Source organism: Triticum dicoccoides, chromosome 2B (assembly GCF_002162155.2).
Source record: "Triticum dicoccoides isolate Atlit2015 ecotype Zavitan chromosome 2B, WEW_v2.0, whole genome shotgun sequence".
NCBI classification, from domain to species: Eukaryota; Viridiplantae; Streptophyta; class Magnoliopsida; order Poales; family Poaceae; genus Triticum; species Triticum dicoccoides.
Window position 1 is genome coordinate 541,586,028 of NC_041383.1, and position 26,300 is coordinate 541,612,327.

A 26,300-nucleotide genomic window follows, 5' to 3' on the forward strand; every position below is an offset into this window, starting at 1 on the left:
TCCGGCGGAGCTGTTCTGCCGGGGAAACTTCCCTCCGGGAGGGGGAAATCATCACCATCGTCATCACCATCGATCCTCTCATCGGGAGGGGGTCAATCTCCATCAACATCTTCACCAGCACCATCTCCTATCAAACCGTAGTTCATCTCTTGTATCCAATCTTTGTCCCAAAACCTCAGATTGGTACCTGTGGGTCACTAGTAGTGTTGATTACTCCTTGTAGTTGATGCTAGTTGGTTTATTCGGTGGAAGATCATATGTTCAGATCCTTAATGCATATTAATACCCCTCTGATTATGAACATGAATATGATTTGTGAGTAGTTACGTTTGTTCCTGAAGACATGGGAGAAGTCTTGCTATAAGTAGTCATGTGAATTTGGTATTCGTTTGATATTTTAATGAGATGTATGTTGTCTCTCCTCTAGTGGTGTTATGTGAACGTAGACTACATGAAACTTCACTATTATTTGGGCCTAGAGGAAGGCATTGGGAAGTAATAAGTAGATGATGGGTTGCTAGAGTGACAGAAGCTTAAACCCTAGTTTATGCGTTGCTTTGTAAGGGGCTGATTTGGATCCACATGTTTCATGCTATGGTTAGGTTTACCTTAATACTTCTTTTGTAGTTGCGGATGCTTGCAATAGGGGTTAATCATAAGTGGGATTCTTGTCCAAGAAAGGGCAGCACCCAAGCACCGGTCCACCCACATATCAAATTATCAAAGTAACGAACGCGAATCATATGAGCTGATGAAAACTAGCTTGACGATAATTCCCTTGTGTCCTCAGGAGCGCTTTTCTCCATATAAGAATTTGTCCAGGCTTGTCCTTTGCTACAAAAAGGATTAGGCCACCTTGCTGCACTTTATTTACTTTTGTTACTTGTTACCCGTTACGAATTACCTTATCACAAAACTATCTGTTACTGATAATTTCAATGCTTGCAGAGAATACCTTACTGAAAACCGCTTGTCATTTCCTTCTGCTCCTCGCTGGGTTTGACACTCTTACTTATAAAAAGGACTACGATAGATCCCCTACACTTGTGGGTCATCAGGCCCCACTGTGTTTGGGTGAGGTCCTCGAATTCCGGATTGTCAAACCGGCTTAGCGCGAATGCGGTATTGATACTGATCATGCTAATCCTGATTTTGGATAATATTCGGCAAAGGAACACTGCTCCAAACAATATAAGTAAGGGTGAAGAACTCACCTCAGAAGCCAAAGATTCGAAGGACGCCAGATGGTAATCCCTGACATCGGAGGCTAGTTCGGGCGCTACTGAGGGAGTTCTGTATTAAGAGGTCCTCGGGCCGCCAGCCCATTGCTTTTGGGCTGGACTGATGGGCTCCTATGGAGCCGAACTAGGGCGTGGACCGTGACCAGACAGGAGATCTTCGGATCCGTGGAGTGCCCTCCAAGTCAAGATTTAGCATGATCTTTCCTTTGTTGTAATCGGCCGCATGTAACCCTAACCCTGCTGGTGTCTATATAGACCAGAGGGTTTTTGTCTTTAGGGCTAGAGCAACATCCAATCCCTCCTCAACCTAGGGTTTTAGTTGCCTGATCTTAAGGTAGATCGACCCTGTAACCATACTATGCACATAAAATACAATCAAGCAGGACGTAGGATTTTACCTCTTAGAGAGGGAACGAACCTGTAAACACCGTGTTCTTCCTCCCTTGTTCCCTAACGATCTAAGATCCACAGCTTGGAACCCCCTACCCGAGATCTGCCAATTTTGACACTGAAACTTTGGTTATCATGTGGTGTTCCTTTGCTTTGTGGTGTTTCACAAAACCCGGGATGCATCGGTATCCTCCCGAGTCATCACCATGCTCGTTATACCAAAATCCTCATTACCGGTTTTGTTCTTCTTTCTCGTTATTGTGTTCTGGCATCCCCGTGATGAAGTCACATGTGTCTGGCCGAATGATGATTGATGCTGTCACATCTAGAGGGCCCTAAGAATATCTCTCCATCGTCGTAGGAGCTAATTCCACTCTTGAGCACTTGTTAAACTTTCCGATGAACTCGTAAGTCGTCATTATGATCATTGTGTTACAGGTGACATTTGAGCAACCCCAAAGCCCATTGTATAGTAATAAGTCACCATGATACTCTTATGGTCAAAGGAGGAATATCACATGTTAACACTCTGTGTTATTACAATTGAAAGCAGACGATATAAACTCAACTCATGACAAACAAGTTTGGGTTGATTCAATATGATCATTCTTCTAGCGGCATGGTCTCAATGTTGTTTTAGGGTCATCATTACACTTAACGATATCCTAAGATCCGGAAAACGTGATCACCAATAACACTTGAGCTAGTCTTAGAGGAGAGACTAAGAACCTTTTATTTTACCATTTATCATTTCACACGTGCATATGAGTTTTCCACGGAATCGCATATTCCAGGATCATAGCAGTTATAGCATGAAATATAAACTCTATAATTATGAATATGGAAATATAATAATACAAACACTATTGCCTCTAGGGCATATTTCCAGTAGTCTTTCCGACTGGTGCCCACTCCGACTCAAGCTACCCATGTTGTTGATGTTGCCTTAGGCCGTAAGACGTATATGCATAGGCCTTCCTAGGCTCTAGCTGTGTATTGTGTCACTGTGGGCCTACATGCTGGGAAATAACCTTGTCACTTGTCATCCGTGGTGGATGGGAGTATGTGCTAGCATTATTAGAAAAATTTCCATTACGACCGCTGAGTTTACCTCCTGCTCCTTTTTCTTAGAGGGGTGGGAGTCAAACATTGAGGCATATAGCATCGCTAAATCCGCTCTAGACCTTCCTGCTGGTCGCCATCTTTGGCTCCTTCAGCCTCCTGACATAAATTGTACCTCGTTGAATGTTGTTATTGGTTAATAAAGTGGAGCGTGTTTTAGCCTTAAAAAACTTATCGTCCATGGTGGATGGGAGTAGTTGGCGGTAGATCTGATGGAAGCTCCCAGAATAAGCTCATGGGGCAGCTGGTTTCGACAAAGATGGACGCTTGCTCTTCCTTTTCCCCTTGTTTTCATGGTGGTGGTTGAGGGGATGGGATTTAGTGTGTGATTTCCTTCATCAGACCGACTATCGCGTTGGTGATATGACTTCGACAATGGATCAGACGCAAAAGCAGCTACTCCAATCTAGGCATATCTTCTACGTTGGTTGCTTGTGAAGATACAATGCCAACATATGCTTTTGGGCATCATGAGATGGATGTTGGCCTTCACCTCATCATGGACCGTTCTAGTCGAAGGGCGCCAATTTTTCCTCATGGCAAGAAAGTCGATGAGGAGGTAGTGTGGCTTTGGATCCGCGTCCGTTTCTTCCTTCTCTGATATCGGATGGCAGTGGAGCGATAACGAGGTTATCATCCCAAGTGGTAGTGTCCCCGATGATGGCAGCCTTGGTATGTGGCTGAAGTTACGAAGATGATGGACTGCATTGCACTCTACAACCCATGTCCAGGGTCTTTTGTAAAGTTTGTGGGCTGAGTTGTAATTTATCTTTTCATGAGGGTCTTGTGGAGAGATGACAGTTTGCAAAATTAATGAATTGTCATGGGTCCTTCTAGACCCATCTCTTGTTTTTCTTAATAATGTAGTGAAGCAAAGGTTGGAACATGCGCTCAATCGATTATACCCATTAGCAGCATTGTTTGCTTCTTGACATTTTTTTCTTAGCCAAACTATTCCTATGGGAATAAACTTTGCATGGATACTACACAGATAATTTTTATGTTCTGTTGCCCCTAAGTAATTAAAAGCCTACATGCTTGTCAGGTCAGCATGCTCATTTTATTCACGATAGAATGAGCTAACATTACCCATTGGGACACTCCTTCAACCCAAAATTTCATGGACGATGAGTCTTTTGGGTTGGCTTCATTTTTTTAAGGCAACCTCGCAAATCTTTATTCAAAAAGTCACAATGTTAAAAGGGATGAACAAAAGATCACCTGGGTGGCCTAACCACTAGTACAATGAGTTGCTATACAAACGGTTTTTAACCCCTTTTTGTGACAGCATTTTGAACCATCGCCTAGTGAGTGTGGGCGATAGGGGGGGGCTTCCCACACGACCCAGAAACCGTCGGGGATAGACCCTACGATCACAGACACTTGGCAAAATGAGATCGTGTGCGACAGGCGAGCGATCAAATACAATTATACATGCCCAATCGGTTTTGGTCATAAGTAAATCCCACACAGTCAGTCCCAGACAAACATTTCATTCGTATGTACATCCCATACAGTCAATCCAAGGAATACATTTCTGTTCGTATGTACATCCCATAGAGTCAATCCAAGAAGTACATTCCCGTTCATATGTACATCCCACACAGTCAATCCAAGGAAAGCGTTTTTGTTCGCACGTACATCACACACAATTTTCCCCATTAAATTGTTTGTGATGGTGTTACCATTGCGAACAATATCAAAAATTTATTGTTTGCATTATTGAATGCATCACACATGGTGCGTAGAACAAACTGTATGGCATATGTTGTCCATCGCACACACTTTTTATGTGGTAAATGTTTGCACAAGGTGGCCTAATGCAAACAGTTTTCAAGAGGAAGTCGTGTGTGATTGTTCATTGATCCAACATGTTTTATTCCTAGAAATTGTGTGTGTTGTCTGAGGTCATCGCCCACAGTGTTTTCTCAATAATCGTTTGCAATAGAAAACCCCAATTAGCAGGCTAATTGGCCTATTATTAATAATCCATTTATTAATATAGATGACATTTCATATTAAGCACACAATATGTTTCATTTTCGTATTAAGGAAGCATGATTTCATAATTGAAATACATCAGAGTACAACATCATATAGCTTCAGCACTCAGCTACCCCACTACACAACTACACCAGCACCAAGTTTCACATGCAACATCTATAACCTTTCAAAATTAGCATCATAGACGGTACATAGACAGATGAATCTCATCTGGAAAACTGCTGAAGCGGTAGGTAAATATTGAGCCTTCATTGATGTTGAAAATCTTTGCAACTTTAGGCCAGTGCCTGTGGATGATTGACTGTCCATCCTTCGTCCTCTTCAGGAAGACTTCAATATTGAACCGTGGGTGTTGTATGAATACCTTCCTCGCCTCCTGACCATATAGGTGGTTTGAGAGGTAATCATCAGTGAACTACTTTGGAAAGGCCTGAAAACAAGGATATGCATAAATATCTTCTCTATATTTGAAATGGCGCAAAGGAATAAAAAGACAAGATATAATAGTTAGTACCATCCTATGGTGAACTGATGTCTTCTTCATTGTGCCAGATCTTGTTGTTTTTTTGTCACTAATTTCTTTATACTAACAATCTTTCTGAGTTTCTTGACTTGGCTGATATTCATTGACAACTCATTCCCCATATGCAAAAAGGGTCGAACAGTGGGTCAAAACCTCTGATAGCAGGACCTACATGTGCAATACCAAATTTTTAAAAACCTAAATATTAGAATGGTTCCTGCAATTGCACAATAATGTGCTATTAGACAAAGGACCATGCATGTGCAAACCTTGATTGTAAACCTCAATGCTTCCCAATGTTTCCCTGCAACACATATAAGGTAGTTAGTGATCAGGTTAAGTGAGGGTTGGCATGCTATAAGTAAAATATGTTGATGAAAAATAAGCACATTGTAGATTCATCAGATTAATTTGAGCCACATGGAGAACCCATTTATCCAAACCAAGCATGATTAAGAACTAGGAAATATAGCAATTGTATATGTTTTTCATGTATTTGTACATCCAAATTCGATTTATTCCTCACATGTATAACAATACAAAATTCTACCCACAACAATTGGACATCGAATTGCAGAATTGAATCAAAGCAGTTAACTAAACACCAGAACAAATGAATCAAACATTAACTGAGCACCACATTGCACAATATAACATACTCTTAATAGAAGATCAGACAGTTAACCAAACCAAGCATGCTTAACAACTTGGAAATATAGCAATTGTATCATGTATTCAGTACAACCAAATTCGATTTATTTCTCACATGGTAGACAATAACAAAATGCACCCACAACAATTGAACATCGCATTGTAGAATTGAACCAAATATTTAACTAAACACCACAACAAATGAACCAAACATTAATTGAGCACCACATTGCACAATATATAACATACTAGAAGATCACACGGTTAACCAAACCAAGCATGCTTGACAACTTGGAAATATAGCAATTGTATTTGTTTCTCATGTATTTTGTACAGATAAATTCGATTTATTTCTCACATGGAAGACAATACAAAATTCCACCCTGATGAATTGAACATCACATTGCAGAATTGAACCAAACAGTTAACTGAACACGACAACAAATTAACCAAACAGTTAATAAGTGAGCACCATATTGCACGACATATAGAACATATACACTAGAGCAACAGATTGCATGGTAAAAGTAGATAGGACAATTCAATTTTTAAGGAAAGGCAGGAGCACCACATGCAACGGGTAAACCGAGCATGCTTAACCGGCGTAGCTAGCTAACTGAACATAGGTCCTTATAGTGAGCTAATAAGACAAGCTACTCCTCATCGTCGGCGATATCGATGATGATTGGCTCCTTGGACATGGAAGAGGGCGATGCCTCCACATTGTGGGTGACCTCCTCATAGTGGTGAGTTGCCTGAGCCGCTCCGGGCACCAACCTGCTGGCTCTCGAGTTGAGGTAAGCACAGGCACGCTGAGAAAACACCTCGTAGTCTTCGTTGAAGGCACCGACGGTGGCCTCGAGGAAACGCCACAAACTGCCGTTTAAAGCAGCCAACCGCGTCGCGGCGTCGGTGCTCGAGGCGTCGGTAGTGGCCTCGATGGCGAGGTGCTCCTCCAAGATCTGGGTGTCAGCACGAATGGCAGCCATCGCAACCTCATCCACGCGTGCGGCCGTGATTTGCTTCTCCGCTGCCAAATGCTCCTTGAGCTCCTGGCTATACTGCATGCACCATGGCTTAGGGCGGCGCGTATTTGGGGCAGGGGTTGGTGATTTGGTTGGAAGGTGTTGCGCCGTCGGTCAGGCCATGTGGGATGTAGAAGGAGGAGGAGGAGGATGGGGGTCGGGTGTGGATTACCTACCTGGATCGATGAGGCCGAGCAGCATGAAGGAGGGTTGCCGGCGAGGAGGCGGCGCTGCAGGCAATGAGTGAAGATTTGAACTTGGAAAGGAAGGTGAAAGCAGGGGAGATGTGGTTTTTGGTAAGGGCGAGGGGGCGGGGAGGTAGATATTTCCGCGGAAGCCAAAATTTTTGGAATGGTGCAGCGAAAAACCGGCGTATAAAGTGTCATCAGACACGGTCCCTTATTCAGCACTATGTACGATATGTGAACATCACAAACGATTCATATAGCTTACCCCATGTGTGATGAGTTTGAACATGCAAATTTTGGTCCGAATATCCCTGGTTACAGTGGTTGTCCACGCCATTACATAATTTGGGTACAGAAAGGAGCCTACAACACACCCACACTTCTTAATCTAGCAAGCTCAGCAATTAAATAGGGCTAGCTGACCTAAACATTACCCTAACAAATTAAAGACCAACACTCTAAATTAAACAAAGAGCATTACTCCGGCTAGCGCTCGTCGATCTCCACCGCCTCCTCCATGTCCACCTCGCGCCCTACGATCTCCTGGGGAAGGGGCTCCATGGAATCAATCGCACCATACTCGGCAAGCATCTCGCCATCCATGTCCATCACCTCTTTGGAAAAGGCCGCCACAAGCTGGGTGTGGGCAGCCGCGATCTGGGCATGGACGGGCTCCGTCGTCGCAAGGTATGCCACAAACGAATGGGTGACTCCTTGAATGCTCTCGGAGATTGCCAACTCTTTGGCCGTGGGTTGCCGACCTTTATCGGAGAAGCTTTCTTTGATTCATGCGGTGACCGCCACGAGCTGGGCGTGGGCGGCCTTCACATGGTCGTGGGCAGCCTCCATCAACGCTAAGGCCGCTGCTGTGGCACAGATAGTTGTTGTGCTGCTCTCGCCAGTTGCTATCCCCGATGCAGATGTTGTTGCTGATGACCCACAAGTATAGGGGATCTATCGTAGTCCTTTCGATAAGTAAGAGTGTCGAACCCAATGAGGAGCAGAAGGAAATGACAAGTGGTTTTCAGTAAGGTATTCTCTGCAAGCATAGAAATTATAGGTAATAGATAGTTTTGTGATAAGATAATTTGTAACGGGTAACAAGCAATGAAAGTAAATAAAGTGCAGCAAGGTGGCCCAATCCTTTTTGTAGCAAAGTACAAGCCTCGACAATTTCTTATAATGAGAAAAGTGCTCCTGAGGACACATGGGAATTATCGTCAAGCTAGTTTCATCACGTTCATATGATTCGCGTTTGGTACTTTGATAATTTGATATGTGGGTGGACCGGTGCTTGGGTACTGCCCTTTCTTGGACAAGCATCCCACTTATGATTAACCCCTATTGCAAGCATCTGCAACTACAAAAGAAGTATTAAGGTAAACCTAACCATAGCATGAAACTAGTGGATCCAAATCAGCCCCTTACGAAGCAACTTATAAACTAGGGTTTAAGCTTCTGTCACTCTAGCAACCCATCATCTACTTATTACTTCCCAATGCCTTCCTCTAGGCCCAAATAATGGTGAAGTGTCATGTAGTCGACGTTCACATAACACCACTAGAGGAGAGACAACATACATCTCATCAAAATATCGAACGAATACCAAATTCACATGACTACTAATAGCAAGACTGCACCCATGTCCTCAGGAACAAACGTAACTACTCACAAAGCATATTCATGTTCATGATCAGAGGAGTATTAATATGCATTAAGGATCTGAACATATAATCTTTCACCAAGTAAACCAATTAGCATCAACTACAAGGAGTAATCAACACTAGTAGCAACCCACAGGTACCAATTTGTGGTTTTGATACAAGATTGGATACAAGAGATGAACTAGGGTTTTGAGAGGATATGGTGCTGATGAAGATGTTGATGGAGATTGACCCCTCCCGATGAGAGGATCGTTGGTGATGACGATGGTGATGATTTCCCCCTCCTGGAGGGAAGTTTCCCCGGCAGAACAGCTCCGCTGGAGCCCTAGATTGGTTCCGCCAAGGTTCCGCCTCGTGGCGGCGGAGTTTCATCTCGTAAGCTTGCTTATGATTTTTTCCAGGGTAAAAGCCTTCATATAGCAGAAGATGGGCACCGGAGGGCCACCAGGGGGCGCAGGAGACAGGGGGTGCGCCCAGTAGGGGGGGGGCGCCCCCACCCTCATGGCCAGGGTGTGGGCCCCCTCGGGTACTTTCTTCGCTCAATAATTCTTATTAATTCGAAAAATGACTTTCGTGGAGTTTCAGGACTTTTGGAGCTGCGCAGAATAGGTTTCCAATATTTGCTCCTTTTCCTGCCAGAATCCCAGCTGCCGGCATTCTCCCGCTTCATGATAAACCTTGTAAAATAAGAGAGAATAGCCATAAGTATTGTGACATAACATGTAATAACAGCCCATAATGCAATGAATATCGATATAAAGGCATGATGCAAAATGGATGTATCAACTCCCCCAAGCTTAGACCTCGCTTGTCCTCAAGCGGAAGCCAAAATCAAAAAATATGTCCACATGTTTAGAGATAGAGGTGTCGATAAAAATAAAATACGGACATGAGGGCATCATGATCATTCTTATAACAGCAACATATATAGATTTTTGTCAGATGATTTATTATGCTCAAGTAACAATCTATTCACAATGTCAAGTATGGTTCAGAAACTTCATTGAGAACTAACAAACTATAATCTCAGTCATTGAAGCAATTGCAATTTATCATAACATCAGAAAGAGTCAAGAATAGAGCTTTTCAGCAAGTCCACATACTCAACTATCATATAGTCTTCTACAAGTGCTAACACTCACGCAATACTTATGGTTATGAAGTTTTAATCGGACAGTGAGAAAGATAGGGGCTTATAGTGTTGCCTCCCAACGTATTCACCTTTGGGTTATGTCAACAATAATAGTTCATGCTAACTTACATCCAATTGTATATATATATCAGGATCTTTCCAACACGAGGTGCTTGCCAAAGGATAAAATGAAAAAGGGAAAGGTGAAGATCACCTTGACTCTTGCATAAAATAAAAGACATAAAGTAAAAGATAGGCCCTTCGCAGAGGGAAACAGAGGTTGTCATGTGCTTTTAGGGTTGGATGCACAAAATCTTAATGCAAAAGAACGTCACTTCATATTGCCACTTGTGATATGAACCTTTATTATGCAGTCCGTCGCTTTTATTACTTCCATATCACACGATTGTATAAAGCTTATTTTCTCCGCACCAATAAGTCATACATATTTAGAGAGCAATTTTTATTGCTTGCAACATGACAACTTACTTGAAGGATCTTACTCAATCCATAGGTAGGTATGGTAGACTCTCATGGCAAAACCGGGTTTAAGGATATTTGGAAGCACAAGTAGTATCTCTACTTGGTGCTAGGAATTTTGGCTAGCATGAGGGGGAAAGGCAAGCTCAACATGTTTGAAAGATCCATGACAATATACTTTAACTGAGATGTGAGAAAACATAACCCATTACGTTGTCTTCCTTGTCCAACATCAACTCTTTAGCATGTCATACTTAATGAGTGCTCACAATCATAAAAGATGTCCAAGATAGTATATTTATATGTGAGAACCTCTCCTTCTTTATTACTTCCTATTAATTGCAACGATGACCAAAACTATGTTTGTCAACTCTCAACAACTTTTATGCCTCATACACTTTATATGTGAAGTCATTACTATCCATAAGATCAATATGAACTCTTTTATTCTTTTTATTCTTTATACTTTCTCAAGATCATATCAAGATAGCAAAGCCCTTGACTCAACACTAATATTTATTATATAACTCACACACTCGATTACATAGAGATATCGCAAAGCAAAAGTCAAAACTACTTCATACCAAAACTTTATTCTACTAGGATCAAGATATTACTAAAAGGATCTAACTAAGTAAAACGGTAAAGATAAGAGTGTGATGGTGATACGATACCGGGGCACCTCCCCCAAGCTTGGCAGTTGCCAAGGGGAGTGCCCATACCCATGTGATTATGTCCTCGGAGGCGATGAAGGTGGTGATGATGATGGTGGATAATCGCACATCGAGCGTAAAAGTTCCTCCAACTTGCGGATAATTCCCTTGAGTCCAGCGATATGATCCTTCAACAAAATATTTTCCCGTGTGAGATACTTGTTTTGTATGTGAGCTAACTCAATCATCTTGAAAGCTTCAATCTCAGTTGGGGTAAAGAGGTTAGGTAGAGGTTGAGGAATATTTTCTTCTTTCGCCGCCGGAGCTTGATCCTCCATGGCCTTCTTGATCCCTTCATCTTTGTTGATCAACCCCGGTTCTTCTCTTTTCAACTCTATCTTCAATAGCCAAGCATCCTTGTATTCATTGTTGACGGAGGGTGACATCATGAGGCTCTAGATCTGTCAGGAAAACAGCTCAAAACGAAAACAGAAGATTTTTGCGTGATACGGTGGTCAAGACCTTCGAGAGATTATATAATGAATTTTTACCGACCAAAAGAAGTATTGTGCAAGAAAACGGAGTCCGGGAGGCACACGAGGTGCCCACGAGACAGGGGGGCGCGCCCAGTAAGGGTGGGCGCGCCCTCCATGCTCGTGGAGGCCTCGTGTCCTTCCTGGATTACTTCTTGCTTCCCAAAATTATTAAATATTCTAAAACGGAGAAAAAATGCCATTATAATTGTTTTGGAGTCGGTTTACTTACCATACCACATACCTATTCCTTTTCGGAGTCTGAAACATTCTGGAAAGTGTCCCTTATGTATTCCTTCGGGGTTACTGTTTCAATAATATTGGTTTCAACATTTATAGGATTACCCGAGATATAATGTTTGATTCTTTGACCGTTCACCACCCTCGGACTTGTGCCTTCGAAGTTGTTGATTTTTATGGCACCAGAGCGATAGACCTCCTTGATAACGTAAGGACCTTCCCATTTAGAGAGAAGTTTTCCTGCAAAAAATCTTAAACAAGAGTTGAATAGAAACACATAATCACCTACGTAGAACTCACGCTTTTGTATTCTTTTGTCATGCCATCTTTTAACTTTTTCTTTGAACAGCTTGGCATTCTCATAGGCTTGGGTTCTCCATTCATCAAGTGAGATAATGTCAAATAACCTCTTCTCACCGTCAAGTTTGAAGTCATAGTTGAGCTCTTTAATAGCCCAATATGCTTTATGTTCAAGTTCAAGAGGTAAGTGACATGCTTTTCCATAAACCATCTTATATGGAGACATACCCATAGGATTTTTATATGCGGTTCTATAGGCCCATAATCCATCATCAAGTTTCTTAGACCAATTCTTCCTTGATCTATTAATAGTCTTTTGCAAAATTAATTTGAGCTCTCTATTACTCAACTCTACCTGACCACTAGACTGTGGGTGATAAGGAGATGCAATTCTATGATTAACATCATACTTAGCAAGCATTTTACGAAAAGCACCATGAATAAAATGTGAACCACCATCAGTCATGAGATATCTAGGGACTCCAAACCTAGGAAAAATAACTTCTTTAAGCATCTTAATAGAGGTGTTATGATCAGCACTACTAGTTGGAATAGCTTCTACCCACTTAGTAACGTAATCAACAACAACTAAAATATGTGTATATCTATTAGAGGCAGGAAAAGGTCCCATATAATAAAAGCCCCAAACATCAAATGGTTCAATAACAAGAGAGTAATTCATAGGCATTTCTTGATGTCTACTAATATTACCTATTCTTTGACATTCATCACAAGACAAGACAAACTTACGAGCATCTTTGAAGAGAGTAGGCCAATAAAAACCGGATTGCAATACCTTATGGGTAGTTCTATCTCCAGCATGGTGTCCTCCATATGGTTCAGAGTGACACTTGCGTAGGATTTGTTCTTGTTCGTGCTCAGGTACACAACGTCTAATAACACCATCTACTCCTTCTTTATAAAGGTGTGGGTCATCCCAGAAGTAATGTCTTAAATCATAAAAGAACTTTTTCTTTTGCTGGTATGTGAAACTAGGTGGTATAAATTTAGCAACAATGTAATTAGCATAATCAGCATACCAAGGAGCAGTACGAGAAGCATTAATGACCACTAATTGTTCATCAAGAAAGCTATCATCAATAGGTTGTGGGTCAGCAAGAACATTCTCCAACCTGGACAAGTTGTCTACAACGGGGTTCCCAGCTCCCTTTCTATCAATAATATGCAAATCCAATTCTTGGAGCAAGAGAACCCATCTAATAAGTCTAGGTTTAGCATCTTTCTTTTCCATAAGATATTTAATAGCAACATGATCAGTGTGAATAGTTACTTTAGAATCAACAATATAGGGCCTGAACTTATCACATGCAAATATAACTGCTAAGATTTTTTTTAGTAGTAGCATAATTTCTCTAGGCAGTATCAAGAGTTTTACTAGCATACTAGATAACATTTAATTTCTTATAAACTCTTTGCCCTAGAACAACACCTACAGCATAATCACTAGCATCACACATAATTTCAAAGGGTAAATTCCAATCAGGTGGCTGAACAATAGGTCCAGTGATCAAAGCTTTCTTAAGTATTTCAAATGCTTCTACACAATCATCATCAAAGACAAAAGGAATATCTTTTTGGAATAAATTAGTCAGAGGCCTAGAGATTTTCGAAAAGTCCTTAATGAACCTCCTATAAAAACCGGCATGACCAAGGAAACTTCTTATACCTTTAATGTCCTTGGGACATGGAATCTTTTCAATAGCATCAACTTTAGCTTTATCAACTTCAATACCTCTTTCAGAAATTTTATGCCCCAAGACAATGCCTTCATTAACCATAAAGTGGCACTTTTCCCAATTCAAGACGAGACTAGTGTCTTCACATCTCTGCAAAACTCGATCAAGGTTGCTCAAGCAATCATCAAAAGAGGATCCATAAACGGAGAAGTCATCCATGAATACCTCACAAATCTTTTCACAAAAGTCAGAGAATATAGCCATCATGCATCTTTGAAAGGTAGCAGTTGCATTACATAAACCAAAAGGCATACGTCTATAAGCAGAGGTACCAAAAGGGCAAGTAAAAGTAGTTTTTGATTGATCCTCCGCTGATACAGGTATTTGAGAGAAACCAGAATAACCATCTAGAAAGCAGAAATGTGTATGTTTGGATAGACTTTCTAGCATTTGATCAATAAAAGGTAAAGGGTAATGATCTTTCTTAGTAGCTTTATTTAATTTATAGAAATCAAATACCATCCTATAACCTGTAATAATTCTTTGCGGGATCAATTCATCTTTATCATTAGGAACGACAGTAATACCTCCCTTCTTAGGGACGCAATGGACAGGACTTACCCAATCACTATCAGCAACGGGATAGATTATACCTGCCTCAAGGAGCTTTAGTATATCCTTTCTTACCACTTCTTTCATCTTAGGATTTAACCGCCGTTGAGGATCTCTAACTGGTTTGGCATCTTTCTCCACTTTTATTTTGTGTTGGCATAGAGTGGGACTAATGCCCTTAAGATCCTCCAGAGTATATCCAATAGCAGCACGGTGCTTCTTCAGAGTTTTCAATAATCTTTCTTCTTCCTGCTCTGAAAGGTTAGCACTAATAATAACAGGATATATCTTCTTTTCATCAAGATAAGCACATTTAAGATTATCAGGTAATGGTTTGAGTTCAAACACGGGATCACCCTTGGGTGGAGGGGGATCCCCAAGAATTTCAACAGGCAAGTTGTGTTTCAGAATAGGACCCTGTTGAAGGAATACTTTATCTATTTCCCTTCTTTCATCCATAAACATATCATTTTCATGGTCTAGCAAATATTGTTCTAACGGATCAGTAGGAGGTACGGAAATAGAAGCAAGACCAATAATTTCATCCTTACTAGGCAATTCTTTATCACGGGGTTGTCTACGGAATTTAGCAAAATTAAACGCATGTTTCATATCCCCTAAGCCAATTGTAACAACATCCTTTTCACAATCAATCTTAGCATTAACAGTATTCAAGAAGGGTCTACCAAATATAATGGGACAAAAGTCATCTTGTGGGGAACCAAGAACAAGAAAATCAGCAGGATATTTAACTTTCCCAAACAGGACTTCAACATCTATAACAATCCCAACTGGTGCAATAGTATCTCTATTGGCAAGCTTAATAGTAACATCAATACCTTCTATCTCAGCGGGTGCGATATCATGCATAATTTCTTCATATAAGGAATGAGGTATTGCACTAGCACTAGCACCCATATCACATAAGCCATGATAACAATGATCTCCTATTTTAACAGAAATAGCAGGCATGCCTACAACAGGTCTATGTATCTTAGCATCTGGTCTAGCAATATTAGCGGCCTGTTCACAGAAGTAAATAACATGCCCATCTATTATCATCCAAGAGATCTTTAACCATAGCAATACTAGGTTCAACTTTGATTTGCTCAGGAGGAGTATATGTTCTAGTATTACTCTTACGAACCACAGTTGAAGCCTTAGCATGATCCTTTATCCTAACAGGGAAAGGTGGTTTCTCAACATAAGTAGTAGGAACAATAGGATCATTATACGTGATAGTCTTTTCTTCAACTGTAATAGGTGCAACTACTTTTACTTCAACGGGAGGATTATATTTAAACCACTTCTCCTTAGGGAGATCAAGTGAGCAGCAAAAGATTCACAAAAATAAGCTACTATCTCAGAGTCAAGTCCATATTTAGCGCTAAATCCACGAAAAGCATCGGTATCCATAAAAGATTTAACACAATCAAATTTAGGTGTCATACCTGACTCCTTACCATCGTCGGAACCCCAATCTTCAGAGTTGCGTTTAATTATTCCCAATAAATCCCACTTGAATTCAGTAGTCTTCAGCATATAAGAGCCAGCACAGGAAGTATCAAGCATGGTGCGATCAATGAGAGAAAGCCGATCATAAATTTTTTGAATAATAATTTCTCTTGAGAGCTCATGATTGGGGCATGAATATAACATTGACTACTCCCCCAAGCTTGAGCGATGCTTTCTCCTTCGCGAGGCCAAAAATTATATATATAATTACGATCACGATGAACAAGATGCATAGGATAGAACTTCTGGTGAAATTCCAATTTCAATCGTTTATAGTTCCAAGATCCCGTATCATCACATAGCCTATACCATGTCAATGTGTCTCCCTTCAAAGATAAAGGGAAGACCTTCCTCTTAACAACATCATCGGGTATACCTGCAAGCTTAAATAATCCACAAACTTCATCCATAAAGATAAGGTGTAAGTCGGGATGCAATGTTCCATCTCCTGCAAAAGGATTAGCTAGCAGTTTCTCTATCATACCCGAAGGAATCTCAAAGTAAATGTTTTCAGTAGGTTTAGTAGGTTGAGGAGAAACTCTTTGCTCTACTGGTCGGGGCGAAGATGCCCCAAACAAGCCCCTCAAAGGATTAGTTTCCATAGTAAGAAGTGACAGAAAATTTCAGCACACTATATAAATGTTTCCTTACCAAGTTCCACTCACCAAAGGCACTTCACTCCCCGGCAACGGCGCCAGAAAAGAGTCTTGATGACCCAGAAGTATGGGGGATCTATCATAGTCCTTTCGATAAGTAAGAGTGTTGAACCCAATGAGGAGCAGAAGGAAATGACAAGCGGTTTTCAGTAAGGTATTCTCTGCAAGCACTGAAATTATAGGTAACAGATAGTTTTGTGATAAGATAATTTGTAACGGGTAACAAGCAATGAAAGTAAATAAAGTGCAACAAGGTGGCCCAATCCTTTTTGTAGAAAAGGACAAGCCTGGACAATTTCTTATAATGAGAAAAGCGCTCCCGAGGACACATGGGAATTATCATCAAGCTAGTTTAATCACGTTCATATGATTCGTGTTCGGTACTTTGCTAATTTGATATGTGGGTGGACCGGTGCTTGGGTACTGCCCTTTCTTGGACAAGCATCCCACTTATGATTAACCCCTATAGCAAGCATCCACAACGACAAAAGAAGTATTAAGGTAAACCTAACCATAGCATGAAACTAGTGGATCCAAATCAGCCCCTTACGAAGCAACTTATAAACTAGGGTTTAAGCTTCTGTCATGTGATAGCCTGGCTTATTAAGGATGGTAGACTACTCATATCAATAAGGAATTCCTTCTTTTCCGGGAGCCCATTCGGAAAGAACTCCAAAGTTAAGCGTGCTCATCTTGGGGTAATTTCAGGATGGGTGACCGACCGGGAAGTTGCTCCCGGGTGCGCACGAGTGAGGACAAAGTGCGCAGAAAAGACTAGTATTGATCTGTGAGGCCAGTCTAGATCCTGCCAGGAGTAACAATCACCGGTGGGTGTGTCTGGGGCGTTACAAGTTGGTATCAGAGCCGACCCTCGTGGTTACACGGATGTTTGCGGACAGGTGCCCGGTCATGTTGTGCATGACATTTGAGACCCGTCATGGCACACGGCATGTGCTACGTCTTGAGATTGCGTTGGTTTTCCTCGAAGAGGAGAGGGTGATGCAGCAAAGTATAGCGTAAGTATTTCCCTCAGTTTTGAGAAGCAAGGTATCAATCCAGTAGGAGGCTCCTCAAAAGTCCCACGCACCTACACAAACAAACTGAGAACTCGCAACCAACGCAATAAAGGGGTTGTCAATCCCTTCATGGCCACTTGCGAAAGTGAGATCTAATAAAGATAGTATGATAAGATAAATATATTTTTGGTATTTTGTAATATAGATGCAAATAAAGTACATGGAAAGCAAATATGATAAGAGATAGACCCGGGGGCCATAGGTTTCACTAGAGGCTTCTCTCAAGATAGCATAAGTATTACGGTGGGTGAACAAATTACTGTCGAGCAATTGATAGAAAAGCGCATAGTTATGAGATTATCTAGGCATGATCATGTATATAGGCATCACGTCCATAACAAGTAGACCGACTCCTGCCTGCATCTACTACTATTACTCCACACATCGACCGCTATCCAGCATGCATCTAGAGTATTAAGTTCATAAGAACAGAGCAACGCATTAAGCAAGATGACATGATGTAGAGGGATAAACACATGCAATATGATATAAACCCCATCTTGTTATCCTCGATGGCAACAATACAATACGTGTCTTGCAACCCTTTCTGTCACTGGGTAAGAACACCGCAAGATTGAACCCAAAGCTAAGCACTTCTCCCATGGCAAGAAAGACCAATCTAGTAGGCCAAACCAAACTGATAATTCGAAGAGACTTGCAAAGATAACTCAAACATACATAAAAGAATTCAGAGAAGATTCAAATATTATTCATAGATAAACTTGATTATAAACCCACAATTCATCGGATCTCGACAAACACACCGCAAAAAGAGTTTACATCGAATATATCTCCACAAGAGAGGGGGAGAACATTGTATTGAGATCCAAAAAGAGAGAAGAAGCCATCTAGCTAATAACTATGGACCCATAGGTCTATGGTAAACTACTCACAACTCATCGGAGGGGCAAGGATGTTGATGTAGAGGCCCTCCGTGGTTGCTTCCCCCTCCGGCAGAGTGTCGGCAAGGGCTCCAAGATGGGATCTCGCGGATACAGAAGGTTACGGCGGTGGAAATTGTGTTTCGTGGTGCTCCTGGATGTTTTCGAGGTCCGTAGGTATATATAGGAGGAAGAAGTACGTCGGTGGCTGCCCGAGGGGCCCACGAGACAGGGGGGCGTGCCCTACAGGGGGGCGCGCCCTCCTATCTCGTGGGGACCTTGGAGGCTTCTTGACTTACACTCCAAGCTCTCCGGATCAGATTTGTTCCAAAAATAACGCTCCCGAAGGTTTCATTCCGTTTGGACTCTGTTTGATATTCCTTTTCTTGGAAATACTGAAATAGGCAAAAAAACAGCAATATGGGCTGGGCCTCCGGTTAGTAGGTTAGTCCCAAAAATGATATAAATGTGTAAAATAAAGCCCATAAACATCCAAAAGGGGTAATATAATAGCATGGAACAATCAAAAATTATAGATACGTTGGAGACATATTAGCATGGCACATGTGCCGGACTGGATGCACAGATATATGTGCCAAGAGGGAACGTTCCTGTGGCCCGACGAGGACGTTGGTTCCTCTGAGTGGGGGTGTATGTGATAGCCTGGCTTATTAGGGATGGTAGACTACTCATATCCATAAGGAATTCCTTCTTTTTCGGGATCCCATTCGGAAAGAACTCCAAAGTTAAGCGTGCTCAGCTTGGGGTAATTTCAGGATGGGTGACCGACGGGGAAGTTGCTCCCGGGTGCGCACGAGTGAGGACAAAGTGCGCAGAAAAGACTAGTATTGATCTGTGAGGCCAGTCTAGATCCCGCCAGGAGTAACGATCACCGGCGGGTGTGTCCGGGGCGTTACATGTCACTCTAGCAACCCATCATCTACTTATTACTTCCCAATGCTTCCTCTAGGCCGAAATAATGGTGAAGTGTCATGTAGTCGACGTTCACATAACACCACTAGAGGAGACACTACAAAAAAAGACACATATGTGACATTTTGGGCCGAACGAATTTTTTTTCTGTCATACATATGACACTTCTATGATGATAAGATGTGGTGGGCTCCTACTTCTATGACAAAAAATCATGACAGAAAATGGGCTTTTCGTCCTGGGCGGGTCAGAGACGCAGCTGCATGAAATTCTTTGGGCCGTCCATGACGAAAAAAACCGTGGTAGAAGTGAGGGCGAGCAAAATTCGGGGAGTTTGAGGGAGTCCTGGTGTCGGTGTCAAAACCGGCGGATCTTGGGTAGGGGGTCCCGAACTGTGCGTCTAGGCAGATGGTAACAGGAGACAAGGGACACGATGTTTTTACCCAGGTCCGGGCCCTCTCGATGGAGGTAAAACCCTACTCCTGCTTGATTAATATTGATGATATGGGTAGTACAAGAGTAGATCTACCACGAGATCAGAGAGGCTAAACCCTAGAAGCTAGCCTATGGTATGATTGTTGTTCGTCCTACGGACTAAAACCCTCCGATTTATATAGGCACCGAAGAGGGTTAGGGTTACACAGAGTCGGTTACAATGGTACGAGATCTACATATCCGTATCGCCAAGCTTGCCTTCCACACCAAGGAAAGTCCCATCCGGACACGGGACGAAGTCTTCAATCTTGTATCTTCATAGTCTAGGAGTCCAGCCAAAGGTGATAGTTCGGCTATCCGGACACCCCCTAATCCAGGACTCCCTCAGTAGCCCCTAAACCAGGATTCAATGACGACGAGTCCGGCGTGCATATTGTCTTCGGCATTGCAAGGCGGGTTCCTCCTCCGAATACTTCATAGAAGATTTTGAACACAAGGATAGTGTTCGGCTCTGCAAAATAAGTTCCACATACCACCGTAGAGAGAATGATATTTACACAAATTCAATCTGCTGACGTATTCCATGGCGTGACATCACACCACGGCCAAGCCTTTATTCGAATCGTTTTACTATCCCCCCTCAGCGTGTTTAGCAAGGCGGTTTCCTTGGCACGTCTTGTCAAAGCATAGATCATGTCCCCTTATTCCGGGATTCTCATTAATACGGGCGCGGGTAACCCAGTCGTGCCCGTTGGCACATCTCCTCTATTGAAGGCGAGTCCCGAACGGTCACGGGGAAGGCTCTTGGTATTCAACCTCTTTATAAAAAGACCAAGGCTCCACTCCTTTCTTTCAATCTCAATCGAATCTGCCCCTCACCTCGAGTTCCAACACCCAAAGCTCCAGATTCAGGCGCTTCGGACCTTCGATGATGTCCGGCTCCGACCTGCAAGGCCGGTGGATGCCTTCCTCTGTTACGGAAGAAGAGGTGCTAAAGCTAAGAGATGCCAGGTATCTAACCGGCGAAATTTCGCATAGGCTGCCTGCCCAAGGGCAGGTTATTCCAACTCCCAAGCCTAGCGAAAGTGTGGTGTTCGCGTCTCACTTTCTTCGGGGGCTAGGCTTCCCGACGGACCCCTTCGTGAGGGGGCTCATGTTTTACTATGGGTTGGAATTTCATGACTTGGATCCGGAGTCCATCCTCCACATCTCATCGTTCATTGTCGTATGCGAAGCCTTCCTCCGCATTACCCCTCACTTCGGATTGTGGCTCAAGACCTTCAAAGTGGAGCCGAAGATGATCAAGGGGCAGCAGGGAGAGTGTGTAGGGGTTGTTATAAGCAAGAATGCTGATGCTCCGTGGCCCGAGGGCTCTTTTCAAGAGGAGCTCAGCCTATGACAACAAGAGTGGTTTTATATCACAGCTCCCAGGGGCACCAAATGGGTGGCGCCACCTGCCTTTCGCTCGGGTCCTCCACCGCGGCTGGCGTCATGGGTCAATAAAGGACTTGACTGGGGGCCGTCCAAGGACGTTCCCTTGTTGAAGGGCCGCATTCAAGACCTCCTAGAGAGAGAGATCACTCTGGTCGTAGTAGCGCAGGTCATGCTGATTCGTCGCACCCTGCCCTGCAAACGTCGCCCCCTCCGCCTATGGGAATTTAACCCGGAGGGACCATGAGCTCTCCAACATTTTATGGGCGCGACGCCCGTGGAGATGTACAAGCTTTTCTTCGGATCACAAGCGATGTGTCCGGACTCGACTGAGGACGCAGGTCTAAGCTGCAATCGCCCGGATACTCAAGTAAGTAGCCCTGTACCCGGACACGCTATCCCATATTTATCACGAACTTGTCCTTTAAAAGAGTTGTTCCTTGAACATGAGTGGATTGTGAAAGCAAAGTTAATCAGGTGTCCGGCCCCCCTCCCCGAGACCATGCCGGATCCCGTGTTAACCAGTATGTTGGAGGTTGCGCCTTCGGAAGAAGGTGAATGGGGGAACAAGGAAGCTACCGCCTCCGCGAAGGAGGCTGTCAGGAAAGGAGGGATCGAGAATCCCTCCATCCAAGGGAAGAAGAGGACCGCCTCTGAAGACCCGGAGACCATGGTCTCAAAGCGGGGGAAGAAATCTTCGTCAGAGGGTCCTGCGCCGAGAGATTTCTCGGCCGCATTGTGCCCTCAAGGGGATCAGCCCTCCACCGAGCCGTAAGTAAAAAGGGGAGTTTTTTTAAAATAAAGGATATCCCCGCCCTATTTCTGATGAAGATAACCGAAATTTTACCTTGTAGTTTGGATCTCAGCCCTTCTCAGCAGAGCTCATCTTCGGGGGATCTTTGTCCGGAGATGATGGAGAGTGAAACGCCTCCCCCTGCCGTACCATCTTGCGAGGCGGGCGACCCAGAGGTGTCGTCGCGGAGGGATTCTCCGAGTACGGCGGGGCCGGAAGGCAGTCATATGTCCCCTCAAAGCCCTCTGTGTCCGGCCTTCGAAAAAGGCCATCGGACGAGTCCGGCACCACCTGGTGTTCGGTCGGAGGAGCTGAAGGATCTGCTCGGGCGAGCGTCTTCTGACAGTTCCGCATCTAAAATGTGCCCTGTGTAGATAGTAGCCCCTGAGGCTCGGTGTGTTGTCAAAAATGACAGCGCGCCGAGGATCATAATCCCAGGTATAATGTGTCGCCCTTCCTATGTAGGTGGTGAAGGGTCCGGTGGCTAGCCGGACTGATGAATTTGCCGAACTAAAGAGGCAACTTGACGTGGCGGATGCCGACATCGCGCTTGTCAATAAGCGACTTGATGAGTCACAAGGTATGCGATTTCTCCGCGGACACCTGGTAAGGGAGCTTGATGCCCGTGCCTTACAACATGTATGCTTGATGCAAATGGTGCCGCTGCCATGGAGAACCTTCAGGCGGAGCTCGCCCTAGACAAGGAGCAGGCCAGAAAGAATGATGCAGCTGCCTTAAAGGCGGCCGAAGAGCTAAAAGCTGAACATGCTGCTCACTGCCGAAGCAAGAAGGAAATGGCTGAGATGGCCATGAAGTTGAAGAATGCTTCCGACCGCTGCAAGCTTCTTGAAAAAGAAGATCGAGCGGTGCAAGAGGACCTGAAGAAGGCCACTACCGAGGCCAAGGATGCTCGCTCTGTGATGAGAGCTATGAAGGAGGAGCTGTGTCAGGCCCGAGATATCGTAGCTGGAAAGCCCTTTCTGCTGCAGAGGAAATTCGTGGATCCTAAATATGCTCAGTTGGACCGGCTGTGGAGTGCGGAGGATGCTTATCTGGACTTGGCGGCAAGTGCTGCGGATGCGGCCGAACATTTCCGAGATCAAAAGGATCACGAAATGGAAAAGGGTTTTTGGTCGCAGTTCCATAATCCAGAGCGCCCACTTCCATTAACCGATCGCTTGGCCGAATGGGCGGAGCTGAATACGTTATCTGGACTTGCCATGAAGGATGTCGTGAGTCTTTTGTGGCCGAAAAGGCCCGAGCCGAAGAGTTATTTTGGTGCAGCAGTTCCTTGGTGCGGTGCCGCATATCAATGCAATGAGGAGGTCGGCATGCATAGAGGGTGCGCGGATGGCTCTTGCCCGTGTCAAGACATACTGGGCGGAGATGAAGGCCAACGATGTTGCATCCCAAGATTCAGACGGAAGCCGAGTACCTTTCGAGCACTATTTTCAGGAAGTTCTGCAGGGCGCTCGTTTAATAGAGACGCAGTGCTCGAAGGATATTATGTTCGAATAACATGTATTATTGTGAAACAATGTATCGATGGAATATAAAAACTTTTTATACTTGTGCCTTTCAAGAATTAAAATACATCATGTGCGGCCGCTAATGTATATGTATATATAACCTGAAAGATGGCCTTCTTCGGCTTCAGCCCCCATGCATATAATGCAGGGGTGTTTGCAAAAGGCGCATTTTCACACTTGATCCAACATCTTGGTCCTATAAAGGAGGTTGTAGCGCAGCAAACTAGGCAACCGGACTATAATGCTTTATCACTTTCACTTAGCCATAGGAGTTTGACAGTGGGGATACTATATAGCCCCTAGGGGCACCGCGCTCACCCGAATTCGGGGCGCGTATGTGCCTGACCAGGAAATGGCCCTTCGTCAATGCGGAGGAATCCTATAGATTCCGGCGGGTCATCGAGTGGTTGACCAGTCTCACGCTATATCATGACAGTCAGTTTTCGGCTTTCTCTATTGAGGTGCTCGCCTGGCCGAACCGGGGCACAATCGCAGTAGTTCTCCTGGTGCTGCCTTAGCCGATAGAGCGGAACGTAAGGCAGCAAAACACAGGAGCCGGGCAAACCCAACATTTGACCAAAGACATGATTCAGAGCTGATGCATATAAGGCCTAACTCGAGACGCCGAACACTCCCTAAGGTATTCGGTCTTTATGAAAATGGGCCGAACAACGCCCTTGGTAATAAGCCCCTGGTGTCCAGGTACGCGCAAAATTCTAACGTGGCCCATGCCAAAACGCCAGCCTCCTCCTCGGTTATGGCAAGAAACCAGGGGATGTGTATCAACAAGAGACAGTAAAAAAGGTTTACACATGGTCTTAATCTGAAAAGAATCCTTGTCACGGGTCCCTACTGCACGTCTGCACCTGTGTCTCCATTGTGCTGTATCCTGGACGGGTGTAGCACGGTGTTCATCTGTAAAGAGGGGAACTTAGTTGAAAAAGATCGTGTGAAAATGTACGTTATACTAAATAAACAAAGTACAATTCAAAAAATGAATAAAATTGAGCTTTATTGTCTCTTGTTGTACATGCGCGGAGCCCCTTGTACAGGGGTATGTGGCTAGTAAGCCCTTGTATGTTTACGCCGGACTCGTCTAGTCGTGTCTGGGGTCTGAACGACCTGTTTAGGTGCTTTGATTGGTGAAGCCGGCTTAGTGTGTGTGGCTGTCAAGGCAGTCACACCATCTTCTGCGCTCGAGGAACACTCGGTATTTCCCTTTAAGGAGATGATGCCTCGCGGACCGGGCATTTTAAGTGTAAGGGATGCATAATGTGGTATTGCGTTAAAGCGGGCGAAAGCTTCGCGTCCCAGTAGTGCTTGGTAGCTACTTGTGAACGGGGCGAGGTGGAAGGTTAACTTTTCGCGGCGGAAGTTGTCGGGTGAGCCGAACACAACTTCTAGCAGTAGAGAGCCCGTACAATGGGCATATGGGCTTGGCATTACCCCTTGAAAGGAAGTGTTGCTATGGCAAATTTTGGTTGGGTCTATCCCCATTTTGCGGATTGTGTCCTGGTATAGCAGGTTTAGATCACTGCCACCATCCATTAGGACTTGTGTAAATTGGAGTCCGTCAATTATCGGATCTAATATCAAGGCAGTCCATCCTGCATTCCGGATACTTCTAGAGTAATCCCGATGGCGAAGGTGATTGGTTTTAACAACTAGTGGCGGGACTCCTCTGGGATAGGCCGTATGGCGCGTACCTCTATGGGCGCCGCTCTATTTTTCCCTTTTGTCACGTGAAGTGAGTTTACTATTTTGACTTCTTGTGGGAAATTCTTTTGTTTTCCGGTGCTCTGCTTGTGGGGTTCGTCATCGTCCTCGCTTGGTGTGTCGAGCCCCTTGTGTTCAGCATTGAGTTTGCCGGACTGCTTGAAGACCCAACAATCTCTGTGGGTATGGTTTGCAGGCTTCCCGGGAGTACTGTGGATTTGGCATATCTTGTCCAAGATTTTGTTTAAGTTAGATAGCTCGTCTCTGTTATCCTTAAGGGGCAGTTTTTTATGATTTTGCCGAGAGCTTTTGAATCCGGCGTTGACTGCCGTGCTCTTTGGGTTGTTTCCCTTGGTCCGGCGCTGGTCCTTGCTACGTCGCGGTTTCCCGTTTCCATCCCTGACTTCGGATGTACTTGGGTCACTGGTACTGCATCTTGCTAGCCAGCTATCCTCTCCCGCACAAAAGCGGGTCATGAGGCTTGTTAATGCGATCATTGTTCTTGGCTTTTCTTGGGCGAGGTGTGTGGCAAGCCATTCGTCTCGGACGTTGTGTTTGAAAGCTGCTAAGGCTTCGGCATCCGGACAGTCGACTATTTGGTTCTTTTTAGTAAGGAATCTGTTCCAGAATTTTCGACTGACTCTCCGGGTTGTTGAGTTATGTGACTTAAATCATCTGCATCCGGAGGTCGAACATAGGTCCCTTGAAAATTTGCCCGAAAAGCATCCTCGAGCTCTTCCCAACTTCCAATGGTGTTTTCGGGGAGGCTTTTGAGCCAATGCCGGGCTGGCCCTTTGAGCTTGATGGGTAAGTATTTTATGGCGTGGAGGTCATCTCCTCTAGCCATGTGTATGTGGAGGATGTAATCCTCAATCCAGAC